General features: G+C 34.3%; 1 protein-coding gene across 1 annotated transcript in view; it reads left to right on the forward strand.

Moving 5' to 3' along the window:
• Positions 1-22233, forward strand: part of LOC134690155 (death-associated protein kinase 1-like) — a 78528-nt gene that overhangs the window by 8050 nt on the left and 48245 nt on the right. Inside the window, exons 2-7 of the mRNA XM_063550132.1 lie at positions 9458-9578; positions 11496-11552; positions 13118-13255; positions 13776-13906; positions 14217-14312; positions 18077-18156. The gene's annotated coding sequence lies outside the window, so the exon portion shown is untranslated. The remainder of the gene's footprint in view (positions 1-9457; positions 9579-11495; positions 11553-13117; positions 13256-13775; positions 13907-14216; positions 14313-18076; positions 18157-22233) is intronic.

Consider the following 22233-nt stretch of genomic DNA (forward strand, 5'->3'; position numbering starts at 1 on the left):
CGAAATTTGCATATTTGGAAGAAAATCCCAGAAAATTCATAAATAAAGACTTTTAAAGAAAGTAACAATACTTTTGAACAAAAAGTCATAACTTAACCGTTTTTTTTGTAAAACGTTCCCTTGATCCATGGCATCTAATTAAATGCTGAGACAAGTTTAAGGTTAAATCAAATTATCATTTTCCGGATTTAAATTGATATATGCGAAATAAAGAAATTGACCATATTTTTGTGTCTTTTCGGAAGTGCAGAAAAAATTTGATCGTTGATTTTTTCTTGAAATTTTGGCGGAGTGTTCTTGAAACAGTACTTGAATGATTGCAAAAGAAAAAAATATGAATCCATGTGCTTGTTTTTTCAATAAAAGCCATATACCTTTATTTTTTACGACATCTGTCAGTATGGCGCTAAATTACGTTATATAAAGTTTTAATTGCACCAACGTCGTATAATCATTCCCGCCATACAGGACTATGCTGTCAAGTATATGAAGGTGTTTTCCAAAGCGTTGATATTTATCATAAAAATTCATAAGATGGTTATCATGGTTATTCATAAAATCACTATACATTTGTGCTAAACATGAGGCTAAATATCTACGAAACGGAATTTGGACTGTGAGGAACCTTTTCATAAGAAAAAAAGGATATAAAAAAGGATCCCAGCAGATAAGATGTACGGCAAAACAGAAAAAATCTTATAGAAGTATAAAGGTGCAGCTCCGTCCAACATTAGTTTTAAATTGCTTCATGTAGTTCGACAGAGGATAGCCAACATTATTGCAAAGGCGCTAACATGGCAAAATGTGAACCAACTGTAAATTAGTGAGGTGATACCATTAATTAACAACCGTTTAACCTTCAACAATGACAAAACCTGTCAGCTTTAAAAGGCCCCGACGTACTTGGATTTTTTTTTCTTTTTACATTCAAAAGATAATCATCTTTCAAATTTAGATTATAAGGAGTACTTCTTGTTCTATAGTTTGAGCTGTTTTGTGCAATTTCATGTCATAACTGCCTCAGTCGACTGAAAATGAAGTTGTAGTATAACATTTCATAGGAAGTACAGCAGCTAGTATCAGAGAATAATATTCAAGGATGTCTTTATCAATAGATAAGTTGCATTACCTTTCATATGGCGTAACTGTATGAATATTGGCGTACTTGTTTGTCTAGAAGTAGAGCTATATTGAAAACACTTTATTTGTTCTTCTGTCCGATTGTCTAACTATAATTGTGTTACTTTTCTCAGAAACAATGCTACTGCATGACTTTATATTTGCTCATCAGCTTGACAGCAACAAGTTTTAATATGTGTACACTTTCTGATCTGTCTGTCTACAATTAGTGTACATTTGTCGATACTTCAAATTATATCTCTCAGTACAAAAGGGAGATGCCTTTACAAATAAAAAGACGTGGTATGATGACCAATGAGGCAAATCTCAACCAGAGACCAAATGACAAAGACGTAAACGACTATAGGACATCAGACGGCCTTCAACAATGATTAAGACGCATACCGCATAGTCAGCTATGAAAAGACCCTACATGACAAATGCAAAAATACTCAAACGGGAAACTTACAGCCTGAGTTAAGTACAAAACAATGAACGATATACAAATATGATATACAAGAACAAACGACACCATTGAATTGTAAGCTCTTTAACAGCATGTGAACGGACGTTTTCTTGTTTTGGTCTATAACATCCAGATTGATATACACAGAAAAAAAACAATAAAACAAACTAACGTGTGACAATTCTGCATCTATCATGTCTATTGGCAATATTTTACTTAAATTCAAACAAAAACGACACCAATGTAATTTTTTTAACGGACTTTTATTGACACCTTTTCTACATACACATATAAACATATAATATCATATATTTTTAAAAAATCAATTAAACTCTGCAATTTTTTTTTATGTACCAAGGCAAGTCCAGAACAGGATGAGAGACTTCTTTATTTATAATTTTATTTACGAATAGGGGTGTTGTACAACCTTGTCCACCCATGAGGGTCTCGCATATGCAGTCGGTTATGTTAGTTTATTGATTGTCTGTTAATTTCGGCCGTACAATAACAATTCACCATTCAATTTGCAGTCTGCCCAATGCTATACAATGAAGACACAAACTATTTTGATTCTGATTATCTTTAAATTCAAGATAGTATTATTGACTTCATTATCAATGAATGAAAATAAATGTTCTTGTCATGAAAAATATTGCACAGCTGTACCCCAAGCCGTAGTAATGACTTTTGTGTATGGATTTCAAATCTTCCAACACAAGACCCGATTATATTTTGTTATAATTTTCTTATAAATCACGGGTTCATACATTTTCTCATTTCTTTTAGTTTCATGAAAATAACATGTTGATATCATAAATGTGCAATTAAATATTTGCCGCTGGACGTCAAGCAGCTATTAATAGATATAGGAAGATGTGGTATGAGTGTCAATGAGACAACTCTCAATCCAGGTAACAATTTATAAAAGTAAACCATTATAGGTCAAGGTACAGCCTTCAACACAGATCCTTGGCTCACACCAAACAGCAAGCTATAAAGGGCCGGTTGTCTGCGTCGTTGTCCGAATACTTTCAGTTTTCGCACTCTAACTTTAGTAAAAGTGAATAGAAATCTATGAAATTTTAACACAAGGTTTATGACCACAAAAGGAAGGTTGGGATTGATTTTGGGAGTTTTGATCCCAATATTTTAGGAATTAGGGGCCAAAAAGGGCCCAAATAGGCATTTTCTTGGTTTTCGCACCATAACTTTAGTAAAAGTAAATAGAAATCTATGAAATTTAAACACAACGTTTATGACCATAAAAGGAAGGTTGGGTTGGATTTGGGAAGTTTTGGTCCCAACAGTTTAGGAATAAGGGGCCCAAAGGGTCCAAAATTGAGCTTTGTTTGATTTCATAAAAAATTGAATAATTGGGGTTCTTTGGTATGCCGAATCTAACTGTGTATGTAGATTCTTCATTTTTGGTCCCGTTTTCAAATTGGTCTACATTAAGGTCCAAAGGGTCCAAAATTAAACTTAGTTTGATTTTAACAAAAATTGAATCCTTGGGGTTCTTTGATATGCTGAATCTAAAAATGTACTTAGATTTTTGATTATTGGCCCAGTTTTCAAGTTGGTCCAAATAGGGGTCCAAAATTAAACTTTGTTTGATTTCATCAAAAATTGAATAATTGGGGTTCTTCAATATGCCAAATCCAACTGTGTATGTAGATTCTTAATTTTTGGTCTCGTTTTCAAATTTGTCTTCATTAAAGTACAAAGGGTCCAAAATTAAACTTAGTTTGATTTTAACAAAATTTGTATTCTTGGGCTTTTTTGATATGCTGAATGTAAACATGCACTTAGATTTTTGATTATGGGCCCAGTTTTCAAGTTGGTTCAAATCAGGATCCAAAATTATTATATTAAGTATTGTGCAATAGCAAGAAATTTTCAATTGCACAGTATTCAGCAATAGCAAGAAATCTTCAATTGCACAGTATTGTGCAACAGCAAGAAATTTTCAATTGCACAGTATTGCGCAATAGCAAGAAATCTTCAATTGCACAGTATTGTGCAATAGCAAATATTTTCAATTGCACAGTTTTGCGCAATAGCAAGAAATATCTAATTGCACAATATTGTGCAATAGCAAGAAATTTTCAATTGGAGTTATCTTTCTTTGTCCAGAATAGTAGTTGAATCAACTTAAATCATTGTTTTATACAATATACAATGTATATATTCACTTTGACTACCAACTGATAAAGTAAAACAATCTTTACCATTCAGTGATAACAAGCACTTTATTTTACACTTTAATATTTTATGATGTATTTAAATGAGTAGTTATTGTTGCAAACTTCATAAGAAATTTGAATTGAGATCAGTTTTGGAAAAAGGGAAAGGGGGATGTGAAAAAAAAATGGGGGGGGGGGGGTTAAATTTTTCTCATTTCAGATTTCATAAATAAAAAGAAAATTTCTTCAAACATTTTTGTGAGAGGATTAATATTCAACAGCATAGTGAATTGCTCAAAGGCAAAAATAATATTTTAAGTTCATTAGACCACATTCATTCTGTGTCAGAAACCTATGCTGTGTCAACTATAGCTATTTAATCACAATCCAAATTTAAAGCTGAATCCAGCTTAAATGCTGTGTCCATACTTGCCCCAACCGTTCAGGGTTCAATCTCTGCGGTCATATAAAGCTGCGCCCTGCGGAGCATCTGGTTTTACATGGTGCAACATATCCTTCATTGTTTGGCATTATAGTTTATGTTAAATATTCTCTTTCAGATTGTGTTCTTCCCTTGAATGCCAGATATATTTTTTTCAAGTGTAGAATCAAATAATTTATTTCCGAAAAAAAAAACAACATGCACTCCTTCCTCCGAGTTTAAAATGGTCGTTCCATAAGTAAAGGAAAGACAAAACCTTGTCGTTTGAAAATAAAATACAACTTTTAATGCCTTCACATTTTTTTTACAAGAATAATTTTTATCATAATTCACAAAACAATTTTAAGAAAGTCATAATTCCTTTATTAACATTCATGTCTATGAACAAACAACTTGTGCAGTCCCTTCGCGCAACGTGAACACTCAGTCCTTGCTCTTCTTCGTCTGCCGTTTTTCCTGTTAGAACACACAGTACAGTCTTTTTCTTTCCTTTCTGTTACCTTTCGTATTTTTTGTCTTTGTCCAGGATTCTGCTGTCTATTTGATAGATGTTCCTCAGTCAAATCTTGATAATATTGGGTTATGGGATGTGTGCTGATAATACAGGATGTAAGAGTTAAGCAGTATTCTGTCAAACATGTGTAATATAATTTTTTTCCAGACTTTGGTTTGTTTTCTGTAATCGTTATAAAATGCCATCATTTGATCCGAAAGGTCTACACCGCCCATGAAGTTGTTATACGCGTTAACGATAAGTGGTTTTGCATTCATTGCCCGGGCAGCGCTTTAATACATAGACACTAGTTTTACCTGCTTACGTTGATTCTGGTCTCGGAGAGAGCACAACAGTATTTTCCCTGTCTAGCATAAGTTGTCTGTCTGGTATCTGGATTAGCGTTCTTAATTATGTTAGGCATGGGTCGATTTTTTCGTAAAGTGCCTGTAAGGTGGGTTCTCTGAACAAGGAGTGTTCTTGCAAGATTTAAGGATGAGAAGAAATTGTTCGTAAAAACATGATATCATTTATTAAGCAGATCAGCAGATTGTAACAATTTAATTACCACGTTTGTTCCTTGTAATATACCAGCTTGGAGAACGGGTTCAAAAGTTTTGCTGAGATAAATGTGCATTTGTGAAACGTACACCGTAACAGCTTCCGCGAGAACCCAGAATTTTATTCCGAAGCGTAATCTTTTGCCTCGGAATGTATTACAACATTGCCGTTTTACCCTTTGTTCCAACCAACGTCTCGTCTCGTCGACTGACAACTCCTGTCTCTGTCTATAGTAATACAGAAATTTACGATTTACAAAGTCAGTTAATGGTTTAATTCTTGAAGCCGGATTGTAGTTTTGGTTATTTCTTGCCGGGATCTTTTTACAGTGTACAATATGTAAGAATCTCAAAACATTTTGAAACCGATTGCGGGCAAAAATCATTCTAAACCATGGAGTAGATTGAGACATGTTTTTTTGATTCCAATACTCTTATGGAACTTTTCCTATTTAATCCCATATTGAAAAGGACGCCTAAAAACTCCTTGAACTCGGAAATTGTTAGCTTTCCTTCTTTTCTCCACTGACATTTCCTGGAAAATCTACCAGTCTGGAGTCTAGTTCTGTCATACAGGTCTGAAGCATATCTGAAAATTGTAATGATTGTAATTGAGAGTTTATATTCAATTAAGTAAAAATATTTTTAAGAAAAAGCACCTTTTTAAGCCTACATGTATTACCGTAGGAAATAATCCTAATGTCAACCGTCTTTCCGGTTTGCCAAGTTTTATGTCCTTCAAAAACAATATTTGATGAAAGAAAATTTTTAGCTAACACAAATTATTCTATGTTGTCATATAAGTGAAAATCTATCCAAAAACATATTTTATTCAATTTTCGGAATATTATCACTCGTTCTTCCCGTGAAAAAACTTTTGTTTTCATTGACTCAGTCCTTGTGTTTGTGTTTTTTGTTGTTGTTTTTTCAATAATTAAAAATAATCGATCATTTTTCCTGCAAAAAACTTTCCCTTTGGTTCCGAAAGTAGAAATCGGTGAAAGCTGAATAATAAGAATAAAAAGCTCTGAACAAAAATCTTTCAAAATTTGTAGTTGTTTGTTTGCTTCACAAATTCTTTCATCAGGTCCAATGAAAAGAGTAGTGAAATGGCTTGTTCTGCTCTGCCTCTGGTGGAAACAAACGGAACCAAATTGGCTGAATTCGCGGTGCGGCCATTTTTGACAGCGTCACTTGCTGTAGGTTTGGCTGTGACGTCACACACTCAAAGGAACCATAACAAGATCGGCCAAATCAGCCCTATGGCACATAGGAGGTTAAGTTTGCCTCAACCAAATGTTATGAAACTTACAATGTATACACAAGGAGCCTCTGGCCTTTGTTAATCTTGTATTATTAGCTCACCTTTCCTAAAAGGAAATGTGAGCTTTTGCCATCACTTGGCGTCGTCCGTCCGTCGTCGTCGTAAACTATTTCAAAGATCTTCTCCTCTAAAACTACTGAACCAATTACAACCAAACTTAAGCTGAATGATCCTTAGGGTATCTAGAATAAAGATTGTGTTTTATTTTCCATTTTGTGAAAAAACATGGCCGCCATGGCTAAAAATAGAACATTGGGGTAAAATGCAGTTTTTGGCTTATATCTCAAAAACGAAAGCATTTAGAGCAAATCTGACATGGAGTCAAAATGTTCATTAGGTCAAGATCTATCAGCCCTGAAATTTTCAGATGAATCAAACAACTCATTGTTGGGTTGCTGCCACTTAATTGGTAATTTTAAGGAAATTTTGCAGTTTTTGGTCATTATCTTGAATATTATTATAGATAAAGATAAACTGTAAACAGCAAAAATGATCAGCAAAGTAAGATCTACAAATAAGTTAATATGACCAAATTTGTCAATTGACCCCTTTAGGGGTTATTGTCCTTTAATGACAATTTTTCATAATTTGTTCATCATATTTACTAACTTTAAAAAATCTTCTCCTCTAAAACTACTCAACCAAATTCAACCAAACTTCAACTGAATGATCATTAGGGTGTATAAAATAAAGTTTGTGTTTTATTTTCTATTTCGTCAAAAAACATGGCCGTCATGGCTAAAAATAGAATACAGGGTAAAATGCAGTTTTTGGCTTATATCTCAAAAACTCCAGCATATAGAGCAAATAAGACAAAAAGTTAAAGTATTTATTAGGTCAAGGTCTACCTGTCCTGAAATTTTTAGCTGAATTGGGTAACTGGTTTTTCAGGTATAATGCCCCTGAATTGATGATTTTAAAGAAATTTTGCAGTTTTTGGTTATTATCTTGAATATTATTATAGATACAGATAAACTGTTAATAGCAAAAATGTTAAGCAAAGTAAGATCAACAAATAAGTCAATTTGACCAAAATTGTCATTTGACCCCAGGGTTTCCGTTGGCGGTCGCCATTTTCGCAATTTGCGAAAAAATAATAATTGTGGCGATTAAAATTCGTCATTGGCGAAAGAATTTGGCGAAAGAAATATATATAACGATTTATTTTCAGCCATCTTGTTTATTTACTTTTTTTCGGGGTTTCTCTGATTTTACCGATCAGACAATACTCGGAATTCACCTTGAACTCGTTAAGCCTTTGAGAGAAAATCAATAATCAGCTGATTGCATTCATAGCTATGACATCAAAGGACTAATTAATAAAAGTGTTGAGTGTATAATATGACAAAATGATATGATTAAATGGCTTCTGTCACATGTCACAAAGGAGATTTATTAACCACTTTGCGACGCACGTGTTTGAGGCAAAATTTGTACGCTTCCTCACCTTCTTTAATAATAGTTCAGAAAAGAAATTGTTGTTATGATGAAAAATGTTTAAAAACCAAGAAAGGTCTCTGATTCAAAATTTTATCATTTAACTTTCATATAGATCATTGATTTGCGTGGGTACTTCAAAGTCGTTTCAGTGACATGTGTTTCAAGCATATAGTTTTACTTATTTACGATGGTCTATTAAAGAAAACTGTCGTTATGAAGAAATCTATTCAAAAGGTTGGCATGAAAGTAACCCTTCAATGTAATGACTGCACCTTACACGAGTGATCAATTCCAAGTGATAAGATGCTTCGTTTAGTTGTAAAACAACTTCTTATTTAGGGGGAGGGGGGCTAAAAAAAAGAAAAATTTTAAAAGAAAAATATATGTGTGTTACTTGGCGATTAAAATAATAAAGTGGCGAAAAATATATTTTTCTGGCGAAAGAGGTGGCGAAAAAAATAATTGACCAAGGGGAAACCCTGATTGACCCCTTAAGGAGTTATTGCCCTTTAAAGACTTTTTTCACAATTTGTTCATCATGTTGACTTACTTTAAAAAATCTTCTCCTTTGAAACTGCTGTATCAATTTCAGCCAAACTTAGGCTAAATGAGATTCAGAGTATCTAGTATAAATTTTATATTTTATTTCCTAGTATGTCAAGAAACATAGCTCCTACATGTCCTATGGCTAAAATAGAACATAGGAGAAAATGATTTTTTTTTTGCTTTTGAAGAAAATAGGACGATTCAAAGAACATTTAAATAAATTGAAAAGCCAAAATAATCATTGATGAGAGACTTAACCAAAAAAATTAAGGTGAGCGATTCAGGCTCTTGAGAGCCTCTTGTTTTTGATTTAAGTTTCTTGTGTACAATTTGGAGTTTAGCATGGCGTTCATTATCACTGAACTAGTATAGTTGTTTTGGGGCCAGCTGAAGGACGCCTTTTCTCACTGCATTGAAGACCTATTGGTGACCTTCTGCTGTTGTCTTATCTATGGTCAGGTTGTCTCTTTGACACATTCCCCATTTCCATTCTCAATTTGACAATTCTTACATGACTTATCACTACAAAACACAGATTCCATGGAGATTATTTGGCCCTGCCCCCTTAGTAATGGTCTATTGACATTAAAACTTTTGCTTCATTTACATGTATTTGTTTGGATTTGGTCAGTTCAAGCGGAACCACAAGTGGTAGACCAATGTTAATTGGTATGCATATATATAAGCATTAGCACATCTCATTTTCATGGAGAATATTTGGCCCCGCAACTTGCATTAATCTTCTTGACTTGAAACAGACACATGTGTAATGTGTTTAAAAAGGGGGAAACTATTTTATTTTACATGTTTTAGAATTGAAACTGGGACTAGATTTGTCATTTTTCAGCACAAACAAAATGTTATTTTAATACTCTTTTTTTTAGGTCTAAAAAGTAATGAAAGCTGAAGAAAAGAGAACAGAAACATAAAAACAATAATGTCCTGTTAGATATATACATGTGGCCTACATAGATCTGTTATATAGAAAGGAGAAAAGTGATTCAGGTAAATTGTGTCCTGTTAGATATATACATACGGCCTACATAGATCTGTTATATAGAAAAAAGGAAAGTGATTCAGGTAAATTGTGTCCTGTTAGATATATACATACGGCCTACATAGATCTGTTATATAGAAAGGAGGAAAGTGATTCAGGTAAATTGTGTCCTGTTAGATATATACATGTGGCCTACATAGATCTGTTATATATGTATATAGAAAGGAGGAAAGTGATTAAGGTAAATTGTGTCCTGTTAGATATATACATGTGGCCTACATAGATCTGTTATATAGAAATAAGGAAAGTGATTCAGGTAAATTGTGCAGTTAATTCAGAGTATTATGAACCTTTATATAAACAGTATTTAGTTATAATGAAATCAGCCATTAATGATTTAATTTACTATACAGATCAAAGAAAAGTGATCTAAGTGGCATATATAAAAACCATTTAAGCCTTTGACCATGCAAAACATTTTTATGCCCCACCTACGATAGTAGAGGGGCATTATGTTTTCTGGTCTGTGCGTCCGTTCCTCCGTTCGTTCGTCCCGCTTCAGGTTAAAGTTTTTGGTCGAGGTAGTTTTTGATGAAGTTGAAGTCCAATCAATTTGAAACTTAGTACACATGTTCCCTATGATATGATCTTTCTAATTTTAATGTCAAATTAAAGTATTGACCCCAATTTCATGGTCCACTGAACAAAGAAAATGATAGTGTGAAGCTCAGGTTAGAGTTTTTGGTCAAGGTAGTTTTTGATGAAGTTGAAGTCCAATCAACTTGAAACTTAGAACACATGTTAACTATGATATGATCTTTCTAATTTAAATGTCAAATTAAAGTATTGACCCCAATTTCATGGTCCACTGAACAAAGAAAAAGATAGTGTGAAGCTCAGGTTAAAGTTTTTGGTCAAGGTAGTTTTTGATAAAGTTGAAGTCCAATCAACTTGAAACTTAGTACACATGTTAACTATGATATGATCTTTCTAATTTTAATGCCAAATTAAAGTATTGACCCCAATTTCACGGTCCAGTGAACATGTAAAATGATAGTGCGAGTGGGGCATCCGTGTACTATGGACATATTCTTTTTAATGATAAATCTATTAGCTATAATTGGGTTTTGTGTCGAGCATAAAGCAATAAACTATTTCATATCCATGTTGTTGAAATATATTCATACACTGTAGCTGTAAACTCATAGTAGAGAAGCTATAAATGTGATGAATTACAAAATATCAGAGTCTGAAAAGATCATATTTTTTGCTCAACCAGTAATGTTGAGAACAGCCACAGATTTTACTTGACAAGCTCGGCATTATCTTGACAGTACCTAACTAGTCTTGACCTTAAAATTTAGTCTCAACTGGTCTCAACTCTGTCTGTACCATTGATCTATGCAGGGTTTCGACTGGTGTTCGCCATTTTTGCATTTTGCGAAAAAAAATAATTGTGGCGATTAAAAATCATGATTGGCGAAAAAAATAGGCGCTGGAAATATATATAAAACGGTTGGTTCGACTTCGCCCATCTGGTTAATTTTCATAAATTCACTCGTCACATGTATTGATTTTTACAGAATAATCAGCTGATTGCATTGCATGTGATATCATAGCAATCAGAATTATAACCATTGACTAATTATCATGATTATTAATAAAGGTGTTAATTCTATTATTTAAGAGACTAACAAAACATTGCAAACATTACAAATAGAGTTGTTAACTTAGAACATGTAGAAATCAACTTTGTTCTTTATAAATGTAAGATGGAAGGTCTATGTCAATGAGACATCAACCAATCAACAAAAGAGGTCAACATTTTATTTAAAAATAGACCAAGTGTTGTTTTTTCATTTATATAGATTTCAGTTTGAAAAACTATAATGTTTATTATCAGTATTTATTTGATAATTTTCCAGTCCCTGTGATCCTTGTCCAGACAATTTAATTCTTGTCCAGTTGAGTTGATATAATAGGTAAGTGTACATTGTATGTGAACTATATAGGATCATTTACTGCTGAAATTTGTTTTTAAAGAGAGGCGTATGTACAATTAAAACTCTGAAAAGGGGAGATAATTAACCAATATACATTCAAAATATCACAACACCTGTGTTTTTATACAATAATCAAGACACTAAAAACAAACAGTGTTTCTTGTAAAAGTAAAAGTTTAGATATCTATATTAAGGCCAATTAAAATTAATTGATACATTACATTTTCATCCCCGCCCACCCCTCTGAAATCGTCCTGCCCCATTTTTTTTTACATTTGAAAATTTACGATTTCCGGATTTTGTTTATTTCCATTACCTGTAACTGTCAATACTTTCGTTTCATTCAAAACTTTCTGTCTCAACTAGATTATTGTATTTCTTCGAGTAATTTAAAATGATTCTACAGATCTATGATGCCAACATCTGATCTACCGAGAATAGAGATTGATTACGGGAAGGGCATAACATATTCGGCTTACGATTAATACGCTGTTTCCTAGAATGCAAATTGCTGCATGACACAAATTTCTATGATTAGAAAACCGTGGATTTTTTTTATTGATACTGTACAATGTCAATGACTTTGTGTCAGGAATTTTGGACTCAATTTCAAAATGATATCCAAAGCGAAAGAATCGTGGAACTCATTGGTAAAAACAATGACTGACTCAAGCACGAGTTCAAAAAGTCGGCAAACAGACTATGCGGTACGGGCTTTGCTCATTGTTGAAGGCCGTACAGTGACCTATAGTTGTTAGTGTCATTTTGGTCTCTTGTGGATAGTTGTCTCATTGGCAATCAAACCACATCTTCTGTTTTATATACACCTACATGTAGATTTACCCACGTATATTATTTTTGTTGACATCGTCTGTCCCAATACCCTTAATTAGGGTTATTAAACACTTCTTTTTGTTAAGTTCATGTTTTACATTGTTTGCATCCTGCATAAGAATCTTTAAAGCACAAACCCTTATATATTCAACACTGTTTGTGGTTTCATTTTATTCTGTACTCATAATTCTTGTGTTGCTTACCAATGCAAATTTGCTTCATTTTATCATGTTTATAGGGACAAGAAAACAAAATCAATTTAGTGTAGTAAGTCCAGCTGAAGAGAGCATTTCTACACATGGTTTTTCCATTTAATAAAATTAAGTTTCTAAAGCGACAATAACATCATGTAGAACAATGGTTGCCAATAAGAGATATTTAAGAATTATGTATGATTCCTTTAATACATGGACATACATGATATAAGCATATTATTACGCTTGCATACATGTATGTTAAGAACACGTTGCAAGATTGTTTGATATGAAATAAAAAATAAAATCCTCCCACCTGCCCCATTTAAAAAAAAACTTAGATGAAAATCTACTAATTGAATTTAGTTGGCCTAATGACATGAATGAGAAATCAACCAATCAATGAAAGAGGTCAAATTTGTATCAAACAATAGACAAGCATCTTTATAACATGTAATTATTATTTCAACCTGACATAGAAGCATTTATATTCTTATTTTATATATCTATTATCAGTATTTATTTGATTCCTGTCCAGTCAAGTTGATCTTTGTCCAGTCGGTTTGATCCCTGTCGAGTCAAGTTGATCCTTGTCCAGTTTAGTTGATCCTTGTCCAGTGGATTTATCCCTGTCCAGTAAGACTGTTGTTATAGGTAAGTACATCATATGTGAACAATATAGAATCATTTTGATACTACTGAAATTTGTTTCAAATGTAAAATATTCAAACTCTTTAACATGTTGAAAGGGAGATAATCAAAATACCCAAGACCAATCTTTTCAAGTAAACAAGACACACAAATCAAATTGTATAGGAACGTTTTATGATTTATTTAATCAAATGAAACTCAGAAATATATTGAAATGTTAATCATGTTAATTGTGAAAATTGTTAATTCTTTTGGAACAAGTTAACATTTTGCATTTAGCAACTTTTGTGATGGGATACAAAAAAAAAATGACACAATTACAAAATTAATTGCATTTGGGAGTTGAAACTAAACATTGCAAGCATTACAGATAGAGATGTAAACTAAGAAATCAAATTGTGCTTTATGCTTGTAAGAATGGGAGGTCTATGTCAATGAGACAGCAACCAATCAACAAAAGAGGTCAACATGGTTTTTAACATATCTCTATAAAGTGTTGTGTTTATTGCATTTATATTTTCAGTTTGAACATCTATAATGTCTAAAATCAATATTTATTTGAGAATTGTCAAGTCGTTGTGATCATTGTCCAGTCCTTGTGATCATTGACTGTCCAATCAATTTAATGCTTGTCCAGTTGAGTTGTTATTATAGGTAAGTGTACATTTACTACTGAAATTTATTTCAAAAGAGTGAATGTTGGATTTTAACTGTAACAGGGTAGATATAGTTCACATTTATAATATCACAAGACCCCTGTTTTTATGTAGTAAGTAAGACACTAAAACAAAGAATGCATCCTGTATGAGTAAAGGTTTAGAGGTCTATATCAATGAGACAGCAACCAATCAATGAAAGAGGTCAAATAGTATCAAACATTACACAAGCATCTGTATAACATGTGATTAATATTTCAACCTGAAATAGAAACATTTATATTCTCATTTTACACATCTATTATTAGTATTTATTTGATCCCTGTCCAGTCAAGTTGACCCCTGTCCAGTCAGGTTGATCATTGACCAGTTGTTTTGATCACTGTCTAGTCTAGCTGTTAAAGGTAAGTGTATATTATATGTAAACTATATTTTTGTATAATATAGGATCATTTTTTTACTGATTAAAAAAAAAAAGAGAGGCGAATGTAGAATTTTAAACTCTTACTAGGGGAGATAATTAACAGATATATTTTACATTCAAAATATCAAAGCATTGGTATATCAATGAGACAGCAACCAATCAATGAAAGAGGTCAAACTGGTATCAAACAATAGACAAGCATCTTTATAACATGTTATCATTATTTCAACCTGACATAGATGCATTTATATTCTTATTTTATATATCTATTATCAGTATTTATTTGATCCCTGTCCAGTCAAGTTGATCATTGTCCAGTCAAGTTGTTCCCTGTCCAGTCAAGTTGATCCTTGCCCAGTGGATTTGTTCCCTGTCCAGACAAGTTGATCCTTGCCCAGTCGATTTGATCCCTGTCCAGGCAAGTTGATCATTGCCCAGTCGATTTGATTCCTGTCCAGACAAGTTGATCCTTGTCCAGTGGATTTGTTCCCTGTCCAGTCAAGTTGATCCTTGTCCAGTGGATTTGATTCCTGTCCAGACAAGTTGATCCTTGTCCAGTGGATTTGTTCCCTGTCCAGACAAGTTGATCCTTGTCCAGTGGATTTGTTCCCTGTCCAGTCAAGTTGATCCTTGTCCAGTGGATTTGTTCCCTGTCCAGTCAAGTTGATCCTTGTCCAGTGGATTTGTTCCCTGTTCAGACAAGTTGATCCTTGCCCAGTCGATTTGATCCCTGTCCAGACAAGTTGGTCCTTGCCCAGTCGATTTGATCCCTGTCCAGACAAGTTGATCCTTGCCCAGTCGATTTGATCCCTGTCCAGTCAAGTTGATCCTTGTCCAGTGGATTTGTTCCCTGTCCAGTCAAGTTGATCATTGCCCAGTCGATTTGATTCCTGTCCAGACAAGTTGATCCTTGTCCAGTGGATTTGATCCCTGTCCAGTCAAGTTGATCATTGTCCAGTCAGGTTGATCCTTGCCCAGTCGATTTGATCCCTGTCCAGACAAGTTGATCCTTGCCCAGTCGATTTGATCATTGACCAGTCAAGTTGATCATTGCCCAGTGGATTTGATTCCTGTCCAGTCAAGTTGATCCTTGTCCAGTGGATTTGTTCCCTGTCCAGTCAAGTTGATCATTGCCCAGTCGATTTGATTCCTGTCCAGACAAGTTGATCCTTGTCCAGTGGATTTGATCCCTGTCCAGTCAAGTTGATCATTGTCCAGTCAGGTTGATCCTTGCCCAGTCGATTTGATCCCTGTCCAGACAAGTTGATCCTTGTCCAGTGGATTTGATCCCTGTCCAGTCAAGTTGATCATTGCCCAGTCGATTTGATTCCTGTCCAGTCAAGTTGATCCTTGTCCAGTGGATTTGTTCCCTGTCCAGTCAAGTTGATCATTGCCCAGTCGATTTAATTCCTGTCCAGACAAGTTGATCCTTGTCCAGTGGATTTGTTCCCTGTCCAGACAAGTTGATCCTTGTCCATTGGATTTGTTCCCTGTCCAGTCAAGTTGATCCTTGTCCAGTGGATTTGTTCCCTGTCCAGTCAAGTTGATCCTTGTCCAGTGGATTTGTTCCCTGTCCAGACAAGTTGATCCTTGCCCAGTCGATTTGATCCCTGTCCAGACAAGTTGATCATTGCCCAGTCGATTTGATTCCTGTCCAGTCAAGTTGATCCTTGTCCAGTGGATTTGTTCCCTGTCCAGACAAGTTGATCCTTGTCCAGATGATTTGTTCCCTGTCCAGTCAAGTTGATCATTGCCCAGTCGATTTGATTCCTGTCCAGACAAGTTGATCCTTGTCCTGTGGATTTGTTCCCTGTCCAGACAAGTTGATCCTTGTCCAGTGGATTTGTTCCCTGTCCAGTCAAGTTGATCCTTGTCCAGTGGATTTGTTCCCTGTCCAGTCAAGTTGATCCTTGTCCAGTGGATTTGTTCCCTGTCCAGACAAGTTGATCCTTGCCCAGTCGATTTGATCCCTGTCCAGACAAGTTGATCCTTGCCCAGTCGATTTGATTCCTGTCCAGACAAGTTGATCCTTGTCCAGTGGATTTGATTCCTGTCCAGACAAGTTGATCCTTGTCCAGTAGATTTGTTCCCTGTCCAGACAAGTTGATCCTTGCCCAGTCGATTTGATCCCTGTCCAGTCAAGTTGATCATTGCCCAGTCGATTTGATCCCTGTCCAGACAAGTTGATCCTTGTCCAGTGGATTTGATCCCTGTCCAGTCAAGTTGATCATTGCCCAGTCGATTTGATTCCTGTCCAGACAAGTTGATCCTTGTCCAGTGGATTTGTTCCCTGTCCAGTCAAGTTGATCCTTGCCCAGTCGATTTGATCCCTGTCCAGTCAAGTTGATCCTCATCCAGTGGGTTTGATCCCTGTCCAGTCAAGTTGATCCTTGTCCAGTGGATTTGATCCCTGTCCAGTCAGGTTGATCCTTGTCCAGTGAATTTGTTCCCTGTCCAGTCAAGTTGATCCTTGCCCAGTCGATTTGATCCCTGTCCAGTCAAGTTGATCATTGCCCAGTCGATTTGTTCCCTGTCCAGTCAAGTTGATCCTTGCCCAGTGGATTTGATCCCTGTCCAGTCAAGTTGATCCTTGTCCAGTGGATTTGATCCCTGTCCAGTCAAGTTGATCATTGCCCAGTCGATTTGATTCCTGTCCAGACAAGTTGATCCTTGTCCAGTGGATTTGTTCCCTATCCAGTCAAGTTGATCCTTGCCCAGTCGATTTGATCCCTGTCCAGTCAAGTTGATCCTCATCCAGTGGGTTTGATCCCTGTCCAGTCAAGTTGATCCTTGTCCAGTGGATTTGATCCCTGTCCAGTCAGGTTGATCCTTGTCCAGTGAATTTGTTCCCTGTCCAGTCAAGTTGATCCTTGCCCAGTCGATTTGATCCCTGTCCAGTCAAGTTGATCCTTGTCCAGTGGATTTGATCCCTGTCCAGTCAGGTTGATCCTTGTCCAGTGAATTTGTTCCCTGTCCAGTCAAGTTGATCCTTGCCCAGTCGATTTGATCCCTGTCCAGTCAAGTTGATCATTGCCCAGTCGATTTGTTCCCTGTCCAGTCAAGTTGATCCTTGCCCAGTCGATTTGATCCCTGTCCAGTCAAGTTGATCCTTGCCCAGTCGATTTGATCCCTGTCCAGTCAAGTTGATCATTGCCCAGTCGATTTGTTCCCTGTCCAGTCAAGTTGATCCTTGTCCAGTGGATTTGTTCCCTGTCCAGACAAGTTGATCCTTGCCCAGTCGATTTGATCCCTGTCCAGTCAGTCTGTTGTTATAGGTAAGTACATCATATGTGAACTATATAGAATCATTTAAAACTGAAATTTGTTTCAAATGTAAAATATTCAAACTCTTAAAGGGGAGAAAATCAACAAATAGTTTTAACATTCTAAATACCCCAAACCAATATTTTATAGTAAGCAAGACACTCACAAATCAAAGAACATGATGACATCATTTTGAAATTATTCTCCTTCAAAAATTGATTGGTTCAACTAAAGTGTGAACTTGGGGTAAAGGATAAAAAAAAATTGGAGGTATTTGCCGTAGCTAAATCAACTATCGTATTAAATAAAGAGTGCAGAAAACTACCATACTGTTAAAAACGTTTACTTCATCTAAATTGAGTGCTTATTATATAAGGCTACATCCCACACTGACATTGACCCTGTATTAAAAGTAAAACACAACATCATATATCTCACATGATATTTTCAACAGTATATGTCATTCATTAAATTTTTCAGAGATACTTTAGATGGTGGCACTGTCTTACTGACAAATTTCGTTGACTTCAGATGTACTTTCATCAGTTTTAATCAATTAAGTATGTATTGTATAATATATGTTTTTAGCTCACCTGGCTTTTCTCATCACTTGGCGTCAGTTGTCCATGAGCATATGGTTGTAGTTGTTAACTTTTACAAAAATCTTCTCCTCCAAAACTACTGGGCCAAATTTTACCAAGAGTATCTAGTTTTAAAAGTGATCAACTATATTTGGTGTATGTAATGAGTGTAGGATGTACATGTCTGTCTGGCTTGGTTTATCTGACCTTGACCTCATTTTCATGGATCATTGATAATGTTAAGTTTAAAATTTATTTTATTGTAGTAAAGCTTCATTCATCTTTATGTCATTATCAACATAAAGTAAATCATAAAAAGTAAAGCAGGCAGGACATTTCAGCATGTGCATTCTTGCTGTATTAACAAAATCGTGTGTTTGAGGAGGGAAAGGGGTCAGCAGGGGGGTAGTCATTTATTACATGAATTAATAATGTGATATATATATGTATTCCTTTTAAATGCCCTACCGTATCAGAGGGGGTATTAAGTTTTACCCTTTTCCGTCTGTACTTCCTTACATCCATACGTCCAGAAATTAGTTTCCGTTCTCTAATTTTAGTTTGCCTCAAACAATGTTATGAAATATATACAATGCTTATTACCACAAAACACAGATCAAGATTGAATTTTGGTGGCGTCACTTTTACCATTCTAGAGTTATGCCCCTTTACAATTGGAAAAATTGCTGAATTTTTCATTTCCTTTCACTAACTTAAGTTTGCCTCAAGTCTAAAAAAAATGTTAAAATTATACACAATGCTTATTACCACAAAACACAGATCAAGTTTGAATTTTGGTGTCGTTACTTTTACCATTCTTGAGTTATGTCCCTTATAACATTGGATGCATGCAGGGGCATCATCTGTGTCCCTTGGACACATTCCCCAATTTTGTATTTTACTTATGCTAATAAATATAGATTTATGTTTAGTGCAATTACTAGTACCTATAAATATTAAACTTTTTCTTGCAATTGTTTTGTTTGAAAATTTATAAAGATTGGTTCAACAGATTTTATTTCACTTTATTTTTGGTAAGTACATATTTTATGTCTTTTTATGTTAAGTTAGTAGGTTTGATTTAAGACTTAAATTATTAATAAGCAAAGCAGTGAAACGTTTATTTTTACACTTCAGTGATCACACTGGTTTGAACTTGAATTTTATTAGTATACTCTTGCTTTGAAATCTATTCAATAGCTATTTTCACTCTTGTTATTGGATATGTAAATTTTCTGGGTTGTAAAATTATTATTTATACTATTGCAAAGTTTGATATTTACCTTTAAGTCCCCTAATGACGAAGTTTTGCACTCCGTCTGTCTGTCTGTCTGTCCATCCATCACTCCGGCAAATCAGCTTTCCACACTTTTTTCTTCGTTCTTAAAGATATTGATTTGATATTTTGTTATCTGGTTTTATCATGACAAGTTACAGATCAAGTTCGAACTTTGTTTCATTCTGATGATTTAGTCCAGATCTATGGTCCATAAAAAAAAATCATATCTAATGTAAGAGTACTATGTTAAACCATTTGTCTATACAAAGAGAGATAACTCATTTTTTTAAAGAAATTCTTTAGTAAATTGTTTGAAACATTTGTGCCAGTTTGTGTGTTTGTTATTTTGTATTAACTAAATTTCTGAATGCTATATATATAAAAAAATATATTATTAAGTGATATTGATTGATAATCATAATTGGTATATAGTTTTATCATGACAAGTTCCAGATCAAGTTCAAATTTTTGTTTTGATCTTATCATTTTCTGCATGTTATGGTCCTTGGACTTGAAAAATTCACTCATATAATCAGTTATTCACACTATTTTAAGTCATGCTTAAATAAAATGACTTGATATTTACTTTTTGTTACACCAAGACAAGTTAGAGAACATATTAGCATTTTGATCCATTATAATGTAATTTTTACCCAGGGGACTATGTAGACTTGCTACAATTCCCTTTCTAATATTTCTCTCTTACTAATTTATATGTTTACTGATAAGTGCCAGCCTACTGATTGCCCTTGGAGAAAGCCTTCCTCCTGCAGATGTCAGTATAATTGTAATCTCCTAGTTATAGCAGTAAAATTATTAAAGGGGCAAAATTCAAAAAATAATAATAATTATGAAGGGACATGTAGCAAGTCTAGGGACTATGTATTGTCATGCAATACTCTCAGAATGCTTGTTGAATTAAATATTGATTCAATAACAAGACTATGTGGTATGATTGCCAATGAGACAACTTAATAACAGAAAAGTGAATGTCATGTATGACCTCCAGTCACCAAAATGAGGTTAAACATTACATATATATTATTATTATTCTTCACTTGATTCATAAGTAGTCCCCTATCAACGAAGTCAAATTTTGACGGGACGTATTATGGTATACAAATGTCCAGCTTCTGTCCGTCGTCAGCATGTTGACTGTAAGTGTAACTTGAGAACGACTTATCCAAATTTCATGAAACTTGACATAGTTGTTTCTTTTGATGATCAAACGATCTGTATACTTTTTGGTGAAAATAAGATTAAAACTTTTTGAGTTACTGGACTTTGTAACTAAAACAGGGGGATGGTTTTTTTTCACATGTAGTGCCGTGTCTCAAAAACAATTTATGATTATTGCTTAAAACTTTACACACTTCTTAGTTAAATTAATCTTAGGATCTGTATTCTTTTTGGTGATGATTCTAAATTTTACTTAAGAGTAATTGATTTTTTTTTATAAAAAAGGGTGGTTTTCACATGTCGCACTGTATCTCAGAAACTATTTATGATTATTGCATAAAACCTCACACACAAGATGAAGGGCGTATCATGTGCTCCTGTCGCAGCTGTTTATTAGCTAGTAGAATGTGGTCTTCTCAATTTGATTCAGACTTTTATGATTGTGAAAAGAATAGCCATCAAATAAAACTGTGGTTGAAATGATTTATTGTACATTGCAGTGCAGTGTTTTGATGCATGTTAGGCTATGCATCAAAGGTTCATATATAATGATTATGCAATAGTAGCACCTTCATAATGCATACCTGTCAACCTGTGACAAATGCAATGAAAATGCAGGTCATGACCTGCATTGAAGAATGAAATCTCAGGTCACAACATGTACAAACTTTTTAGAGCTGAATTTCAGTATTGAGGGGACATTTTTCTTATAATTAAAAGTTTCAAAACATGTTCACTTCCATGGTTACGTATTCAAAATTTTATAAATTATTATTTCATTGCACTATTAAGAGCTTTTGATTAATTTGTGTAACACTGCCTCAACTCCTTTTCTTATTGATAATCATACAATGTACTACATCTGATTACCATTGCATGCATGATATTAACTTCAACCTCAAATATCATTACTAATTTTATATTCTATATTAGGAACTATGTTTACTGGCTTTTCAACCCTTAAACATCTGATGAGATACCAAGTTATTGAAATTAGAGTATAGTAAAATAAAGTTAAACAGTTAAAGGAAAAAAATTGTATAATTGTATTAAGGTATGAAAATAATGAAAAGTAATATTTCAATATATATTTCAATTCTATTTGTACAAGATTTAATCATTTTTACCCCGAAAAACGTAAATATAAGGAATAATTTTGAATGGTGACAAAAAAGGGGAAGTAACTCAAGTTGTACACAATTTATTTACGACCTAAAGGGCTAAGGTAATTGGTGTTAATTAACAGTGTGTTTGACACCAAAGCTGTCAAGTGAAGCCATGCACTTAATGGGTCACTAAATTTGACAGTTTACACAGCTAGCTGAACTTCCTGTTCATCAAAGAATTACGAAATTGCCTGTATTTCATAGAAAAATCACTAATGAAATCAATCTCAAGGCTCAGAAATCCATGTCAAAATGGGTCATTTTCGGTATTTACGGGTATTTCAATAACCCGGCGGGTGTCACTGGTGATACCTCAGAATTGTGAAAATCTCGGGTCACACCCGCAGAATACAGGTCAGTTGACAGGTATGATAATGTTAACATTGGAAGCTTTATTATAATGATGTAGTGAATAAGAATGTCCGAAGTCAG

Source organism: Mytilus trossulus, chromosome 11 (genome assembly GCF_036588685.1).
Source record: "Mytilus trossulus isolate FHL-02 chromosome 11, PNRI_Mtr1.1.1.hap1, whole genome shotgun sequence".
Taxonomy (NCBI): domain Eukaryota; kingdom Metazoa; phylum Mollusca; class Bivalvia; order Mytilida; family Mytilidae; genus Mytilus; species Mytilus trossulus.